The 17,617-nt window shown below is 47.3% G+C and overlaps 1 protein-coding gene across 3 annotated transcripts in view; it reads left to right on the top strand.

Annotated features, from left to right (window-relative positions):
* The window catches only part of Arvcf (ARVCF delta catenin family member), a 61,233-nt gene that overhangs the window by 2,261 nt on the left and 41,355 nt on the right, over positions 1-17,617 (top strand). For all 3 annotated transcript variants that reach the window (XM_040751180.1, XM_005077514.4, XM_005077515.4), the window contains exon 2: positions 2,629-2,680. The gene's annotated coding sequence lies outside the window, so the exon portion shown is untranslated. The remainder of the gene's footprint in view (positions 1-2,628; positions 2,681-17,617) is intronic.

Raw genomic sequence — 17,617 nt, forward strand, 5'->3', positions numbered from 1 at the left:
GGTTTTGAGCAGCATGAACTGTCCCTGCCTGGTGCCTGAAGGCTTCTCTGTGCCCACACTGACTGCTGGAAGGGCATATTCTCTTGCATTTTTGTTTTGTTTTTCCAGATGGTTTCTCTGAAGCTTTGTAGCCTGTCCTGGAACTCGCTCTGTAGACTAGGCTGGCCATGAACTCACAGAGATCCACCTGTCTCTGCCTCCCAAGTGCTAGGATTAAAGGTGTGTGCTGCCACTACCAGACTTTCTCTTGCATTTTCAATCTTACCTTTGCTCACAGAGCCCCAAGAGACCCATGCAAGGCTGCATCCTGCTGAAGCTATATCACAATCAAGCTCTTAGGCAGGCCATCCTGATCCACACTGGGTGTAGGTGACCCTAAGTTGCCTGCTCATCATGCTCAATCTGGCCTGTCCCTTTGGTGGACTCAGCTTGTACCTGTGGGGACTCTCCACATCGTCACTTCTGCTGGTCTGCAGCTTGCCAGTCTGGCTTTTAAGCTTGAGCCAGGCTGGTACCCCAGTCTAAAGCCCTGTGTTTGGGTCAGTGGCACTATAACACTGCTGCAGACCTTCCCCAGAGTCTGAGTAGGTCTGTAGGGTATAGGCAGGTGTCGGCAGCGGCTCAAGAGATTTAGATGTTTTGGTGAAGAAGCCCAATGTGTGTGCTTGGGAGCAGGTTGTGACAGGGGGAGGCTCAGCCCATTCTCATTGGAGAAATGGAACATTTGGCCCAGTGGTCCTTGGCCAAATGGGTTACCTCAGACCTGTAGATCAGTTCAGCAGGATGTCTAAAGGCTTTCAAGATGGGGATCCCCTGCTGTGAGTCCCTTCACCAGGCTTGCTTTTGTTTCACTGCCCTGCCCGTCTCTGTCACTTCCTGTGTGCCTCCTGATTGAGGACTTCCAGCAGGCTGGCTGGCCGTAGTCACTCCATCCTGAGTTAACCTCCTGTACCATGGCCCTGTGATGAGAGTTCCCTAGAAAGAGACCTACCAGCCTGCCTCCTGTAGCTGCTCTGCCTCTCCACCCTTCCTCCACCATCTCTCCTGGACTTCCATATGGCAGCAGTCACTGTCTTGTAGCCATGCCATCCCCTGCTGGGTGAAGGGTATGAGAAACCCTGAGACTGGGAAAATGTGAGTTCGGGTCCTACCTGGCCTGGACCTGGTTTTCACATTTGTAAAATAGGGGATTATACCTTCCAGAGACAGTCAGTGGGAATCAGATGTTGGCTGGCCATTCGTGTGGCCAAGGCTGTGGTGGTGTGGCAGGTCCTAGGGAGAGACTTTCAAGGATCAGGCTGATAACAAAGTCACATGGGTCTCTGAAACAAAATCTAGGTTAACATTTAAGTTAAAAGCAAAGTTGTCCCAGAAATGTCATACTTGGAGCAGGGGCTCGTCACCCAGCCAGAGGCTTCACCTCTGCTTGGGGGAAGGGTTAGTGGAGAACTCTGTCCACAGCTCCTCCAGTGTCAGCAGGACCTCCTGCCTCAGCACGTGCCGGGCTCCCCTTTGCCTCTGCTGTTGGGTGTTGACCCTCGCCCACACATTCCATGATCCCACTCTAGCCTTTAACTAGCTCTCCACTTCCTACTTGAAGCCTCTCTTACTGAACAACCTGGCAGCCTCAAACAACACAGCCTGGCCTGAATATGGCCGCCAGAGGGCCTCAGGGACTGCTAGTGCAGCAAGCCAGGCTTCTGGTCCTCCCTGCCACCCACCCCACACTAGGTTGGATGGAATTCTTCCCCAGAGGTTTGGTAGGCTGCTGTGAAACAGAGAGACCTCTGGAACCAAGTAGATGGAGTCCATGGAGGAAGATTGGGCAGAGGCACAGAACAATCTGGAAGCAGACCAGAGAGGGAAGAACTCCCGTTATTTATACTGTAATACCCAGCGATGCCTCCTCCTTTGCTTACCCTCCTGACTGTCTATGTCATATAGGTTTTCTTTTTTGTGACATAAACACTCTGGCAGCGTCCCTGAGCTCAGACGTACCAGGAGGGAATGTGTCCCTAGGCTGTCTGCTGACAGGAAGTGGTGGTTCCTTTGGCCCACGGTGTAGTTGTGTGCTGAGAAAGCACCAGTGCCACCTCATGCCACACTCCAGCCTTACCCTGTGAGTGCTCCGCGCTCCAGAGCCAGGTGCTACAGCTTGCCCGTCACCAGTGTCTTAGGAATTGGTAAGCCGCCTAAGGGAGCATGGTTGGAACTGGCTTTGAGGAGCCTTGGGAGAGGCTTCTGTCATTCCACAGGGTAGGTATGGGATGAAGGGGATTGGACATGACCCTACATGGAACAACAAGGCCCAAAGAGAGTTCTCTTTGAGCTGCTTATGAGAATATACAGATGCAGCCTTCTTGGAGGAGAAAGAGTGTGCTGTCTGTCCACTTGTGTGGCCTCAGCCTCATTAGAAGGGAAGTTGACCTGAAGCAAACTGCAGTCCCAGGTGCATGTGGAGACAGGAAAGTGCATAATGTGTGTGGTTGAGTCAGGAGCACCACAGGGCAACCTTAGAGTCAGGGATGCCAGTGTCTTGTTTGGGGGAGAGTCTAGGCCAGTATGCCTACATCCAGAAGGGACTGACTCCAGGGTGACTTCACATAGTGTCTTCTGGTTTCTCTACAGGAACAGAGTCCACAGGATGGGTGTTAGGACATGCTGAGATCCCCTGAAATAGGTAAGTGGCCTATGTTGCTAGGGATAGCAGTGCCTTTGTAGGGTTGGTGGGTGTGGTCAGTTGGGAAATGATGTGGGCCCAGACAGTGTGTATCCTTGTTTGCTTAGCTATTGGGGCCTGCCATGCCAGCTTGGATTTCCCAGTGGCTCAAGTGCACATAGCAGCCACCAGATTGATGTCTGTCTTGAGGATGAGCCCACAGTGGGACTGACCTACCAGGATGCTGAGTATTGTCAATGAGGACATTAGCTAGGTCTGATCTGGGTCCATCTGGGCTTGGATACTAGTCATGGTGGTATCTGGTGTCACACAGCCTGGCTGGCCTAGAGCTCAGCTCAGAAGGGGAGAACGGAGCCTCCAGTCAGCCACTGCTGATAAGCCCCAAGACCTGGCGCTGTTAACTTCATCTGCAAGGCGAATGAGTCGTGCGGTTTTGTGTACCCGTTGTTCTCTCACAGCCCCACCACTCCGCCCTACAGGGTAACAAGGCAGGTATAAGAGCACTGCTCTGGCCGGGTGGTGGTGGCGCACTCCTTTAATCCCAGCGCTCGGGAGGCAGAGGCAGGTGGATCTCTGTGAGTTCCAGACCAGCCTGGTCTACAAGAGGGAGTTCCAGGACAGCCTCCAAAGCCACAGAGAAACCCTGTCTCGAAAAACCAAAAAAAAAAAAAAAAAAAAAAAAAAAGAATACTGCTCTGATCATAACCTTGCTCTGTAGACTGACTTAGCTGGGATGCTTGTCTGTTGTGGATTCGTCTGTGAATTATAGCTGCCAGCTTCAGTGGCACAGACGTGTGATGCCCAGGAAGCGTGGCATGGTCCTGTATTGGTACTCTATGAATAGAAGAGACACTTTGATGGCATTTGACACCCGACAGTGGTTGCTTTTGGGCAGAGTAGGTGATAGTTAAAGGAGTGCCCCGGCCACTCTTGTTCAGCCAGTACAGCTGTCCAGTTCTGAGCTAGCTGTCTTTTCCTTCACAGAGTTCTGCTCAGCCAACGCCAGTGCCCAAAGTGGACACCTGGCCCTGCGATGCTGTGCTGAGGAGAACGTGATAGCCACAGATCCAGGAGCACCAGGCCTTTGGATGTCTGAGGGTCCTCTAGGAAGGGATATCAGGCACAAGGAGTGGATGGGTTCATCTGACTTCTCCTCACCTGTGGACCTCGGGGGTGGGGGGCTGTTGGCTAGACTGGTCAAGTCCGTTGGTGTGTGGGAGGGCCACTGTCTGGCCGCACATGTCAGTGTACAGTCCACTGAACTACTTAGTGACTTTTGAGATAAAGAGGCTTGGGCTACTTCAGGCCTCACTGGGCCAGAGTGTCCAGGCCTTGGACCATGGCACTGCTTGTAGAACAGGTGACAATATCTGGGGACAACACTGGAAAGAAGGGCTGCACTGTATCCCTCTTACTATTTGTCCCCTCGATGCTGGGGATCAAATCCAGGACCCTGTATGGGCTAGGCAAACCCAGACCCTCTTGTCATGGGCCGCCACGCATTAGGGAGGCCAGGTAGCTGGGCTCGGATGACAGCTCAGAAGCAGCAAAGGCACATCTGGGGCTGCTGTGCACCACTCACCACGCCTTCCTTCTCTGCTTCCAGCTCCTCCCGTCTTCCTTTGCCCCTCTCTCTGCTCACTCTCTCCTTTCTCTGCCTGTGTTCTCTGCTCTGATTGGTTGCTTGTGCCTGCTCTGGGGTTTGGCAGGGTGGTTGGCATCATTTGTGCCATCTCTGCTTTGGTCTGGGCCCATTTCATAGACTGGTAAGCAGCACCCTGGCCCCAGCTTATAACTCCCTGTTCTGTTCTGCCTTAGGTGTGTCTCTGCATATAGCCAGGAGGGACATGGGGAGGGACCCTTGGAGCTAAGGTAAAATGGGCTGTGTGTCCCTCATGCTCCCTTCAGGTACTTAGCGCCCACTCACTGAGCATCGTGCCAGGCATGGGCATTGCATTCGAGGAGCTCCCAGCCCCCTGAGGAGATGAACAAGGCAATTACAAATGTGGGGTTGTAAGACGGCAGATGTGGGGCTCCCCCAGGAGGGAGAGCCTGGAGGCTCTGTGAGGCAGTGACACACCTGGATGCAAGGCCTGGGTAATAATGTACCCTTCGCACAACTAAACCAGCTTCTGTCCTTTCTCAGGAGTCTGTACCAGCCTGATCAGTCCCATGCCAGGGCTCTCCTGAGGGGCTGATGGCTTTTCCAGCCCTGAGTTCTGTCTTTACTATTAATGATACCCATTCTCTGCTCTCCTCTCTGCCTCCTGCACATTGTTTTCAGCTTTTAGGTTTTTGTTTGTGGCAGTTTTTGATGTTCAAAATTTTTCATACTTACAGCAAAAACATTGAATGTTTTCTGTTGCCTTCTCCAGCAGGTAGCTAGATAGTGTCTCTTTCTTCTACTAGATGCTGCTGTGTTAGGCTTTTACACTCAAGATCTAATCCATCTCAAATTTATTTTGACATAAATGCAAAGTGAAGCTTTCACTTTGTTTTTCCCGCTGCATCTGAACCGTTTCTTTCCGGGTGTCTTCTGTCAGTAACAGGGAAATGTGCTGCTCTGGCAGAGACTTGATCAGAAAGGTCCTGTCTCAGGGTGAGGTTCCTCCCTATACTCAGGAGGTGCTGACCCCTGCTACTTTCCCCAGTTCACGAAACTCAGTTGCCTAATTTGGAGTAGTGGGAGGCTGTGTTCACCCTAAAAAGGTGTGTTGTGTGTGGAGGAATGTTGCTGTGTCGTGAAGTTCTCAGATTTGCTGTCACTGGTGATGCATTCAGTCCCTAGCCAGTGCTCATTGCTCTTACTGAAAGACCAAGAATTGGGGGTGGGAAGATGGCTCAACATGTAGGAGCTTGCTGCTCAAGTGTGAGGACCTGAGTTCAAATCCTCAGTATGGTTATAAAAAGCTGGGCACATTCACATGCTTGACTCTGCTATCCCAGTGCTGTGGAGGACAGAGACGAGCATCACTGTGTCTCCAGCCTAGCTCCATAGAGAGCGACCTATCCCAAGAGATAAGGGGGAGAGCCATAGAGCAGGCACTTGATATGCTCTAGCCTCTGTTCACATATGGATGCACATAGGTGTGCCTGAGTGTGCACACACACACACATTATTTTTGTTTTTTGAGACAGGGTCTCATTATGTAGCCTTAGCTGTATACAGACTAGTCTCAAATTCATAGAGACCCACCTGTCTCTGCCTCCTGAGTGCTAGGATTAAAGGTATGCACTGGTTTACATGTATATTTTTATAGATACCCACTGTATGCTCCCTTCCCTGGTATCTCTGTGGGAATCCTGGAGCTGGTGCTGCTTGAGCAAGCTGTGAGACTTGTGGTGTACTTGGAGACTGTTGTGGTGGGACCTATTCCAGAAGCTTCTAAAGTACTCTGGTTTTCCTTATAGGTGTCTGGCCCTAAAGTGACATGTGCTGGTGTTGACTGGTGGGTGACACTGCTAGAGCTTTGGGGTCTGAACAACCCTGTAGTGAGGTGCGAGTTGTCCTGGTGTTAGCTTGTGTGGACCTTCAGGTGGAGGTTCCTTGCCCAAACAGCTTTGTTCTGCTGTGGGTGATCACTGTCCTCCTCATCCTCAGGATGAGCTCTGGAATCTTGGTAATCCCAGGTTAGAGGCACTTCTTGGCTGGGCGCTCAAATAGTTCCAGTTTGAATCCCAGCCCTAGGGGTGAGTGTGCTCAGTTGGCCTGGCTGCCTCACCAGAACCTTGCCTTCATGACTGGAGAACCCAGCACAAGCTGGCCGTCTGCCTTTGCCAGGTATAATGGCTGTTCTTGGTTGTCAGATTGGCTACATCAGACTTAAGTAAAACCCCAAAATGGCTGGGCACACCTGTGAGGGTTTTGTTGTTGTTACTTTTTTGAGACAGGGTGTCTCTGTATAACAGTCCTGGCTGTCCTGGAACTAACTCTGTAGACCGGGCTGGCCTTGAACTCACAGAGATCCATCTGCCTCTGCCTCCTGAGTGCTGGGATTAAAGGCATGAGCCACCACCACCCCGCCCTGTGAGGGATATTTTGCTTAATTTAATCATTTGAAGCGGGAAGATCCACTTGTTTTTTAAGTTGGTGTCAGTGGATTTTTTTTTAATTCATCTATTTATTTTACATCCTAGCCATAGTCCCCTGTCTGCCTCCCCACCAACTCCCCCCCCCCCCATTCTCCCCCATCCCCTCTTCTGTCTCCATTCAGGAAGGGTCACTATCAGTAAAACCTGGCACATCAAAAGTAAGATTAAGCACCTCCCCATGTATTAGACTGGACAAGGTGACCCAATATGAGGAGTAGGGTCCCAAAGGCCTGTAAAAGAGTCTGATACACCCCTGTTCCCCTGTTAGGAGTCCCACAAGAAGACCAAGCCACACAACTGTCACATATATGCAGAGGGCCTAGGTCAGTCCCATGCAGTCTCTGTGAGGCCCTATGAGCCCAGGTTAGTTGATTGTGTGAGCCTTCCATAGTGTCCTTGACCCCTTTGACTCCTACACTCCTTTCTCCTCCTCTGAAGGGTTCCCAAACTTTGCCTAATGTTTGGCTGTGGGTCTCTGCATCTGCCTCCATCAATTGCTGGATGGCATCTCTCTGATGACGATTGGGCCAGGCACCAATCTGGTCACAGGAGATAGCCAGTATAGGCTACTTATCCACTATTTCTATGAGTCTAACCTGGGGTCCTCCCCGTAGACTCCTGGGAGATACCCCTGTGCCATGCTTCTGTCCAACCCCCAAAATGGCTCCCCAGCAGTCCCCCCAGCATTCTCTCCCTCCATGCCCCCTAACCTGATCACTCAGGTTCCCATTCCCACCTGCCCTCAGTTCACTTGTGAAATCTGAGAAGATCTACTTCTAATCTGGATCTTTGAGGTGGGAAGACATTTTTTTTTTTTTTTTGGTTTTTTGAGACAGGGTTTCTCTGTATTGTTTTGGAGACTGTCCTGGAACTCGCTTTGTAGACCAGGCTGGTCTCAAACTCACAGAGATCCGCCTGTCTCTGCCTCCCCAGTGCTGGGATTAAAGGCGTGCACCACCAACACCCGGCATTCTATAAGCCATTCCAATAAATCACATATGTGTATTTGATGTGTGTGTGTCCCATATATAATAAATCAACAAATCTATATACTTATACAGAAAGATAGGAAATTGATTCATTCTGTAAGTTCTGTTACTCTAGAAAACTCTAATACATAAATAATGACAGCTTTCAGCAGTTCTTAACCTGTGGGTCTTAGCACCTTTGGGGGTCACATATCATGCATATCAGATACTTACATTATGATTCATAACAGTAGCAAAATTACAGTTATGAAGAAGCAACAAAATAATTTTATGATTGGGATCACCACAAAATGAGGAATTGTACTAAAGGACTACAGCAATAGGAAGGTTGAGAACCTCTGCTCTAATTGTTGACTTAACACAACCTAGGATCACCTGGGAAGATATTGTCAGTGAGGCATTGTCTACATCATTAGGTGGCCTGTGGGTTGTGTGTGGATGGTTGTCTTAATTGATGTGGGAAGACCCAGTTCACTGGGGGGTGGCACCCTTCTGGTGGCAGGGTGTGCTGAACTGTCTGAGTAGAGAGGTCAAGCTAATGAAGCCAGCAAGAGGTCACACATTCATTTCTCTCTGCTCTCAGCTGTGGATGTGCTCTGACTAGCTCGTCAAGTCCTGCTGCTTTGACCTCCCTGCACTAATGGAGTGTCATCTGGAATTGGGAGCTAAAAGTAACCCTTTCTTCCCCACATTGCTCATTTTGTGTGTTCATAAGATAGAGTCTCACTGTTTTAGGTTGGCCTGTCTGTAGACCGGACAGGTTGGCCTCAAACTTGCAAATCTGCCTGCCTCTGCCTCCCCAATACTGGGATTAAAGGTTGCCACACCAAGCCAGACCTACATTGCTTTTGCTCAGGGTATTTTTTCACAGCAGCAGACATGAAACTAGGGACCGTCCTGTCCCCTGCTCAGAGTGATCTACAGTGGCATGGCATGTGCTGCCATCCACAGGCTGGCAGTGCCTAGGCTACAGACTAAGATTCTGATTGTGCTTGAGCAGGTATCTCTGCTGAGTAGCCTCACCAGTTGCCTTGGGATAGCTGTTGGGTTACCTCTCCCTAATCTGTGTTTATTAGGCTCGACCTCAGTGTTTTCTGCCTCAGTGGTGTGTTCACTCCAGCTGCAGCCCTGCCTACTGACACTGTCTTTGGATATCTGCCCATGAAGCCTCACATCTGGGTTAGAGGGCCTGCGGTGTTCCCAGGCCTGTGTGTCCCTGGTCCAGCTTTACCCTTCGCTGGGGAATCTTGGAGTTACCATCTCAGCATCTCTGCCCTAGTAGGATGTCCCAGGAGTCCCAGGCCTGGGTTTTTGTAGCCAGCACTGCTCTGGAGGAGGCTGTCTGTGTTGGGCACAGAGGATGAGAGATGTGCGCAGAGTTGAGTGTTCTGTGGTACCTCTGCATGTCTGCGAGTGACCTGCTGAGTTTCTTTGCTGGTGTGCCAAGTTTTTACAATGCTCCCTTCACTGAAGTTCTTAGGTGGCACATGCTCCCAACCTCCCTTGCTAAGCTTTGCCAGATAATGAGGCTGCAGGGTGACATAATGAGGCTGCAGGGTGACTTCAGCCAAGTTTTCCCTGAGGCCTTTGCTTTTGTGCCCCAGAGGGAGATGCTGGGCACCTCCAGGGCCCATCTAAATGGCCAGGTTGTAGGCTGCCATGTGGAGAGGGTCCAAATATACAGATGAGGAAACTGAGACTTAGACCATGAGTTGTCTGCGATAGTACAGGTAGAGCCTAGCAAGGCCTGCCATTTGGAGAATCACCACCTACACCAGGCCTGGAGTCAAGACTCCAACCTCATGATGACATAGATGGGACATGCTTTCCAAACCTGGCAGAGCCAGTCTCCATTGGGTGTACCTGAGTGGCCATGAGACAGCAAAGGCCAATGAGATGCCAGCATCTCCCTCCGTGCCCTTAATTTTAAAAATAGGAAGAATCTGCTTGTTTATACAAAATGTCAGAAAGAAAACATGCTTCTCCTTCCACAGCTAGCCCCGCTGTCCTCCACCTTGTGAGTTTTGACATATTTTGTTGCTGTGCTGAGGGTGGGACCCAGAACCCTGCTCTTCATTTATCCTACAATTGCTGTGGATTCTGGTCTACTCTTTCACATCCTTTTCATTGGCCTCTGCCACCACCCACCTCCAGAGGGTTTGGCTCCTCTGCCTGCAGCCTTACACTTTCTCTGGATACTTGGAAACGTTCCCTTTTTCCTGTGATACAAATGGTTTGCACATCTCTGTCAAGCCAGGGCTTCTACAGAAAATGCCTTGTGCACCCAGAGCCACTTTTCTGGATTAGAACAACTTGGACTTAACCTTGCACTCCTAGAAGAACAGTATGTATATGTGTGCTTGGTACAGACTTAATAGTGAGAAAGGTAACACACCCTTGAGGCCTGGAAGGCCAGCCTGTTGGAGGGCCCATGACCTTTGACTTCACAAGTCCAGTTCTGTTCTCTCAGAGTCCTCCCACCTCCATGATGTTATCCCCAGAACCATCCACGCTCTTGGAAAGTGTCTCCTTTGTTATCTGCAGCTGCTATGGGTTTGATCAGGCCTGGGAAGCCCCTGCCCTGAGCCTGGCTCACCACTGCTTTAACAAATATTTGCCTCTCATCCATTACCCCACCACAAGAGTCCCATTATCTTCATAATAAAAGCTCCCCCCCACCACCAGTCCACGGCATCAGCTCCTCTCATCTGCACCCTTCTCTGCTCTGTAGCCTGTGAGGCAGCCCTGCTCCTCCGAGGTAGCCTACATGTGCAGGTCTCTGATCCCACTGCAGTCCCAAGGCATAGGCTTCTGCCTCGTCATCACTCCGGGGCACACACAGCTGTGCTCCTGTGCTGCCTGGGCACTCTTCTCCAGCTGTGTGACCTCACTTCCTCATGTGCAAGACACAGCTGAGCTCTTGCTGTGAACTGTAGCTCATCTCTGCTTTATAATCCAGCAAAGGCCAGTGTGGTCTCCCCCAGTTTGACCCTCCTTTGTAGATGAGGTGGCAAGGGAAGGGAATTTTTAGGGTTTGTAAAATCTTGCTGACCCAAGCAGAGGTGGTAGAGGCACATAGGGAGCTTCACATAGCCTCACAGGTGGAATTTCTATGTCTTTCTTCAGTTCCATCCTCTCTGAACCACACCCATTAGAGATGTCTTAGTTCTGCAATGTGAAAGATAGTCATCTATAGGCATTTCCTTTTTTGTTGATGGTGTTTTGGACAGAATCTTTCTATGTAGCCCCGACTGTCCTGAAACTCATTTTATAGACCAGGCTGACCCCAAAGTCTCAGAGAGTTCAGTCCTCTGCTTCCCGAGTGCTGGGATTAAAGGTGTGCACTGCATGGCAGATTTATTTATTAGTTTATATGTATGAGTAGTTTGCCTGCATATGTCTGTGTGCCATGTGCATTCAGTGCCCAAGGACCCAGGAAAGGGTGTTGGATCCCATAGGACTGGAGTTACAGATGGTTTTGAATCACCTTATGGTGCTTGTAATTGAACTCAGGTCCTCTGGAAGAACAGCAGTACTCTTAACCTCTGAGCCATCTCTCCAACCCACCCCACTGTTTTGAAATAGCTAACAAGATACTTACAAATTTTTATTTTTGTTATGCTTATTTAAGAGAATATTGGTGTATGTGTGTGTGTGTGTGTCTGTGTCTGTGTGTGTCTACATATTTGGATGTGAGAATACAGGCACTCAGTTTCCACAGTACAAAGAGAACAGCCTCGGGTGCCAGTCTTTGTCATTCCTTGAGCAGGGAGTCGGCTGTGTTCTCCAGGCCTGCTGAACTGTGAGTGTCTGAGGATTTGCCCATTTCTGTCTCCTATCTGCCCTTAGGAGCACTGAGATTACAAACCCACATGATTCTGCCTGGCTTCACCTCAGTTCTGAGGATTTGAGTTGAGGTCCTCGTGTGTGCATAGCAAGCACTTTATTCCCTGAGTCATCTCCCAAGCCCAATTTGGTGATTTCTAACATTAAATTATGGTAAAATACACTTAACCTTCAAGTATATATTTCAACAGTATTAAATATATTTACATTGTTCTGCGGTCATCTCCAAACTTCTTTTTGCAAAACTGGAGCTCTGAGCAATGATGTCCTACTTCTCCCTCGTAGCCCCAAGCCCTTTTATCTCTGCTCTCTTCCCTACTCTAGTTGCTCATAGACGTGGACTTGTTTAGGATTTGTCTTTTGTACCTGGTAGTTCTGTTATCACTCTGTCTTCAGGATTCATCGGTAGGGCTGGAAAGACAGCTCAGAGATTGAGGGTATGTGCTGTTCTTGCAGAGGACCCTAGTGCAGTTCCCAACACCCATGTTTGGTGGCTCACAACTACATTTAACTCCTTTCCTGGATTTTGTAAATACCAGCGCTCAAATGTGCACATATCCACAAACAACACACATGTTCAAAATAAAATAAAAATCCATGTGTAGGCCGGCGTCGTGGTTCCTACTTGCAATCCCAGCATTCAGGAGACTGAGTCAAGAGGTTGCTCCACGTTCCAGGCCAGCCTGGGCTACAGAGTAAGGACCTTCTCAGAAAAAGGAATGCAATTCGTATGTATGAGAGTTTCAGTGTCTTGTTTTATTTTATAGACAGGTTCTAGATACATGGCACATATGGCTATAGACAGGTTCTAGATCTGTAGCACATATGCCTGTAGACAGCTTCTGGATCCATGGCACATATGCCTGCAGACAGGTTCTAGATGCATGGCACATATGCCTAACCCTCCTGAAAGCTGAGACTGCAAGCTTGAGCCTGCCTGCCTGCCTTTATAAGACCAAATGATATCACGTGGTACATAGCATTTATTCCTCCACCAGTGTGTATTTGGATTACAAATAATACTTATATAAATTGAGTGAGTGTCCAGATTAAAAGCTGATTTTAATTCCGTGTAAGTTGGTTACTCTCCTGTCGCTGTGATGAGACACCATGATGGTAACTTAGAGGAGAAAGAGTTTATTTGGGCTTGAGCTTCTCGAGGGAGTGTCTGTGATGGCCAGGAGGCATGACAGCAGGAGCGGGGTGCTGAGAATCACATCTCCATTCACACACAGGAAGCAGAGAGTGAACTGGAAGTGGTGTGAGGCTGTGAAGTCTCAAAGCCCACTCCCAGTGATGTGCTTCCCCCGACACGGTCACACTACTCATGGAGCTATACCACCAGCTTCGGACAAGCACTTGCATATGTGAGCCTATGGGGCCATTCAAACTACCACACGCACATACAAGTTTTAGAATTGCTAGAGACTATGATTATTTTTAAGCCTTTTTTATTAGAAACTTTATACCCACAGAGACTGCAGCACTAACAGTGCACTGGGTTCTCATTTGTCCATATCTCCACAATACTTTTTTTATTAAAATATTTTTTATTGTTCTGTGCCCTTTCGAAGTAGCTGTCCTTAGGGGTGTAAAATGATAGCGCATTATGTTTTTTTTTAATTTGTCTCTCTGTATTTTTCATGTGTTTGTTGATTATCTTTTTTGAAGATGTATTTCCACATTTACATATCCAATTCTTTTGATAGTTTTTAAAAATTGGATTATTTGTTTTGAAGTTTCTGCTTATGAATTTTAGTTATTGTTATATTCCATGTATTATCCAAATATCACATATATGATTTGGCCTGTCTTTTGACAAATAGATTTTATTCTTGTTTCTTGGGCTTTTTGTTTTGTTTTAAATTTTGTTTTTGTTTTTGTTTTTTTTTTAGAGACAGGGTTTCTCTGTATTGTTTTGGAGGCTGTCCTGGAACTCACTCTGTAGACCAGGCTGGCTTCACCCACAGAGATCCGCCTGCCTCTGCCTCCTGAGTGCTGGGATTAAAGGCGAGTGCCACCAATGCCCAGCTCGGTTTTAAAATTTTTTTACTTTAAATTTTTTTAAGATTCACTTTATTTTATGTGTATGAATGTTTTGCCTGCATGTGGGTCTGTGTACCGTGTGTGTGTTAGATCCCCTGAGACTAGAGTTATAGAAGGATGTGAGCTGCCATGTGGGTGCTGGGAACTGAATTCCAGTCTTCTCGAAGAGCAGCTAGTGCTCTTAACCATTGAGCCATCTCTCAGGCTCCAAATTTTATTTTATTTTTTTTCTGAGATTGGGTCTCTGCTTGTAGCCCTAGCTGGCCTGGAACTCACTATGTAAACTAGTCTGGCCTTGAACTCCCAGAGATCCAACTTCCTCAGTCTCCTGTGTGCTAGGATTAAAAGTGTGTCACCATGTCAAGTTAAGACTTATTTCTTAACTACCCAACCATCTTTCCATCCACAGTTTCTTGGTTGGCTTTGTTGTTGATGATTTTTGAGATAGGGTTCATGTAACCCAGATTGGCCTTGCATTTGGAGTGTGACCAAGGCTGGCCTTGAACTTCTGATTAATGTTGCAGTTACAGGCAGTTACAGGCATGTGCCATCACGCCTGGCTCAGACAGATGTTTCTAATTGTTTGTTTATTTGGCTGATTGATTTGTTGCTAGGGATTGAGGCCAGGGCCTTCCTTATGCAAAACAAATGTTCCACCCTTGTTTTTACCTGCAGTCCAATGTTTTTAATTCAGAACTCATCATTTTATTATTTTGTTGTCAGTTACTTTGGCACCTTTTTTAGAAATGCCAAATCCAGTGTTATAAACATTTTCCTGTAGGTTTACAGTGTCAGTTAGGTTTATTTGGAGGTACTGGACATACACAGTTAAAGATAAGGATCCAACTTTATTTCCACATGATGGCCCGTCCCTGTCCCACGTGGTCGGCCCCCCCGCTTGCTGAGAAGACTGTCTCATCATTGAGTGGTCTTATTACTCTTGTTAAAGTCATTTGACTGTGTACATGAGATCTGCTTCTTAGGCTTGGTGTTTTGTGCCTTTGAGCAGTGCATGTGTCTGTTTTTATAATGTGATCTCACTGTTTTGATTCTTGTTTGTTTGTTTGTTTGTTTGGTTGGTTTTTATGAGACAGGGTTTCTCTGTATTGTTTTGGAGGTTATCGGTCCAGCCTGGCCTCGAACTCACAGAGATCCGCCTGCCTCTGCCTCCCGAGTGCTGTGATCAAAGGCGTGCGCCACCACCGCCCGGCTTTTGTTTGTTTTTTGAGACAGTGTTTCACTGTGTAGCCCTGGTTGTCCTGGAACTCTGTAGACCAGGCTGGACTTGAACTCACAGAGATCCACCTGCCTCTGCCTCCTGGGTGTGGGGGTTAAACGCGTGCACTACCATACCAAATTTGTAAAAGTGTTTTCAAGTCATTAAGTATGAGCCTCCCAGCTTTGTTCTTTTTGAAGACCGTTTTGGATCTTTGGGCTCCTCTAAGGTCCTAGTGAATCTTCTGATACATGTCATTTTAATTTTGTCATCATAGGGTAAAACTCGCCATCAAGCCTGATGACCTAAGATCAGCCCCGTAGACCCACATGGTGAAAAGGAAGAATCAACTCCCCCAGTTGTCCTCTGACATAAACATTTGTATAATATGTTTTATAGTTTTAGTGTACAAATATTACATTTATTGCTGTCACTGCTGCTGGTATTGACAATGATGATGGTTTAGAGACAGGGTTTTCTTCCCCAAAATGCTCTGGAACTTGATATGTAGCTAAGGATGACCCTGAACTCCTGATCTCCCTGCCTCCTCTTGGAAGGTTGGATTACAAGCATATTGAACCCAGGACTGTCTGCATGCTGGGCAAGCAATTCTGTTGAACTACATCCCTGGTATCACTATATTTTCTGTTGTGGTGGGTTTTTTTAATTATTATCTTTAGTGCTATTGTGAATGCAAATTTTCCATGCATTGCACTGGGAATCAAATCCAGGGTTTTATACATGCTAGACAAGCACTCTACTGCTAAACACCATTCCCAGCCCCAGCGTTTTTGAGGGCTTCCACTTTGTATTCAGGCTAGCTTTAAACTCACCATGTAGCCCAAGATGCTTTCAAACTTAAGCTTGTCACAGTCTCCCTTGGGATTATAGGATGGTACCAGCTGGTTGTAAATGGAATGATTTTTATCTTTCCTTTTTGGATTCTTTGCTATTGGTATGCAGAAATGCAGCTAATTTCTCTGTGTTAATTTGTATCTTACAACTTTGTTGATTTTGTTTTTAGTGCTAGTGTGTTTCCATGTATATAAAGTCTTTAGGGATGCTTTTTATTCCCACTATATTGTGCTGGCTGTCCTGGAACTCGCTGTGTAGACCAGGTTGGCCTCAAACTCACATAGATCCATCTTCTTCTGCCTCTCAAGTGCTGGGATTAAAGGTGTGTGCCCATTTCTTGTCTAATTGCTTTGACTAGGACCTCTGTGTTTTAGGGTTTCTATTGCTATGAAGAGACCAAGACCACAGCAATATTATATAGGAAAACATTTAATTGGGGTGGCTTAGAGTTAAGGGGTTTAGCTCATCATTATCATGGTAGGACATGGCAATGTGTAGGCAGACATTGTGCTAGAGAAGGAACTGAGAGTTCCACATCTTGATCTGTAGTCAACAGGAAGTGATCTGTGTCACTAAGTGTAGCTTTAGCATAGGAGACCTCAAAGCCCACCCGCATAGTGACACACTTCCTTCAACAAAGCCACACTTCCTAATAGTGCCACTACCCATGGAGCCATTTTCTTTCAAGTCACCACACTGTACTACTGTGTTGATGGAATGATGAAAATGGGTATCATTTGTGTTTTGTTTTGCTAAGCAGCACTGACTGACCTCTCTCTGAGTATCCCAGGCTAGTCTCAAACTTAGAGCACTCTCCCTATCTCAGCTTCTCCTGGCATTGCGGGCATGTTCCATTGGTCTTAGGGGAAAAGCTTTCCTTTCCTCTTTTTTTCCTTGAGTGTGTTTACTATGTGCCTTTCATATGTAGCTTGTGTTGTATTAAAAGCTTACTGCCAGCAGGGGACTGATCCAGACCCCCTGAGTGTGAGAGTCAATGAGGAGACCTGGGCAACCTGTGGGGCCCTGGGCTGTAGATCAGTGTTTATCCCTGACATACAAATGAACCTCGTGTGTCCATAACACAAAGAGGGATGCTCTCTCAGCCTGGACTCTTAGGGGAGTGCCTGGACCCTGCCCTGAACAAAATGACAGACTCTGGATATCCCCTATGTGGAAAGAAGTAGGGATAGGGTGGGAGACTGGGGGGTATGGTGGGTGGGTATGGGAGGAGGGGAGGGAGAGGGAACTGGGATTGTTTCATCACAAAAGGATACTAAGTTTTGTTAGATTTTCTGTATTAAATTACATTGTTTTGTCCCCTTAATTTATTTCCCTTGGTTAATGTATTAATGTGGTATATTGACTCTTGTTATACTGGTATGAAGGGTTGGATATACTCAACTCTTGTATGTGAAACCATCCTTGAGTTGCAGGCAAATGACACATGGTCAGAGATTAAAATCCTTCTTAGGTGTTGCTGATGGAGAGTGTTTTGCTCTGTAAATTTCTTCTCTTTCAGTATCTTTGTCTGAATTTACTATCAGGATAGTGTGTTTGGCAGTATGCTCTGCTTTTCATTTTTTGGGACTAGTTGGAGGGAGATTAGTGTTTCTGAGTATTGAAATGTTAGGTAGAATTAGCCAGTGCAGCCTCTGGACTTCCTCTCATTAAGCTTTTGATCATTGGTTGGCTCCTTTTTGATTGCCAGCCTACAATATTTCCCTCTTGTCCCCAGTTTAACCTGAGTTTGACTCTGGTTCTGAATGTTAAATGGAAAATTCTAGAAAGAATTCATTTCATGTCATAGCTATTGTGTGACTTATGTAATCACAAGGTGAATACAGATGGGTATAAGATACCAAGTGATAGATGCACCATAGCCACAGAGTTTTT

Source organism: Mesocricetus auratus, unplaced genomic scaffold, assembly GCF_017639785.1.
Source record: "Mesocricetus auratus isolate SY011 unplaced genomic scaffold, BCM_Maur_2.0 Super-Scaffold_100008, whole genome shotgun sequence".
Lineage (NCBI taxonomy): Eukaryota > Metazoa > Chordata > Mammalia > Rodentia > Cricetidae > Mesocricetus > Mesocricetus auratus.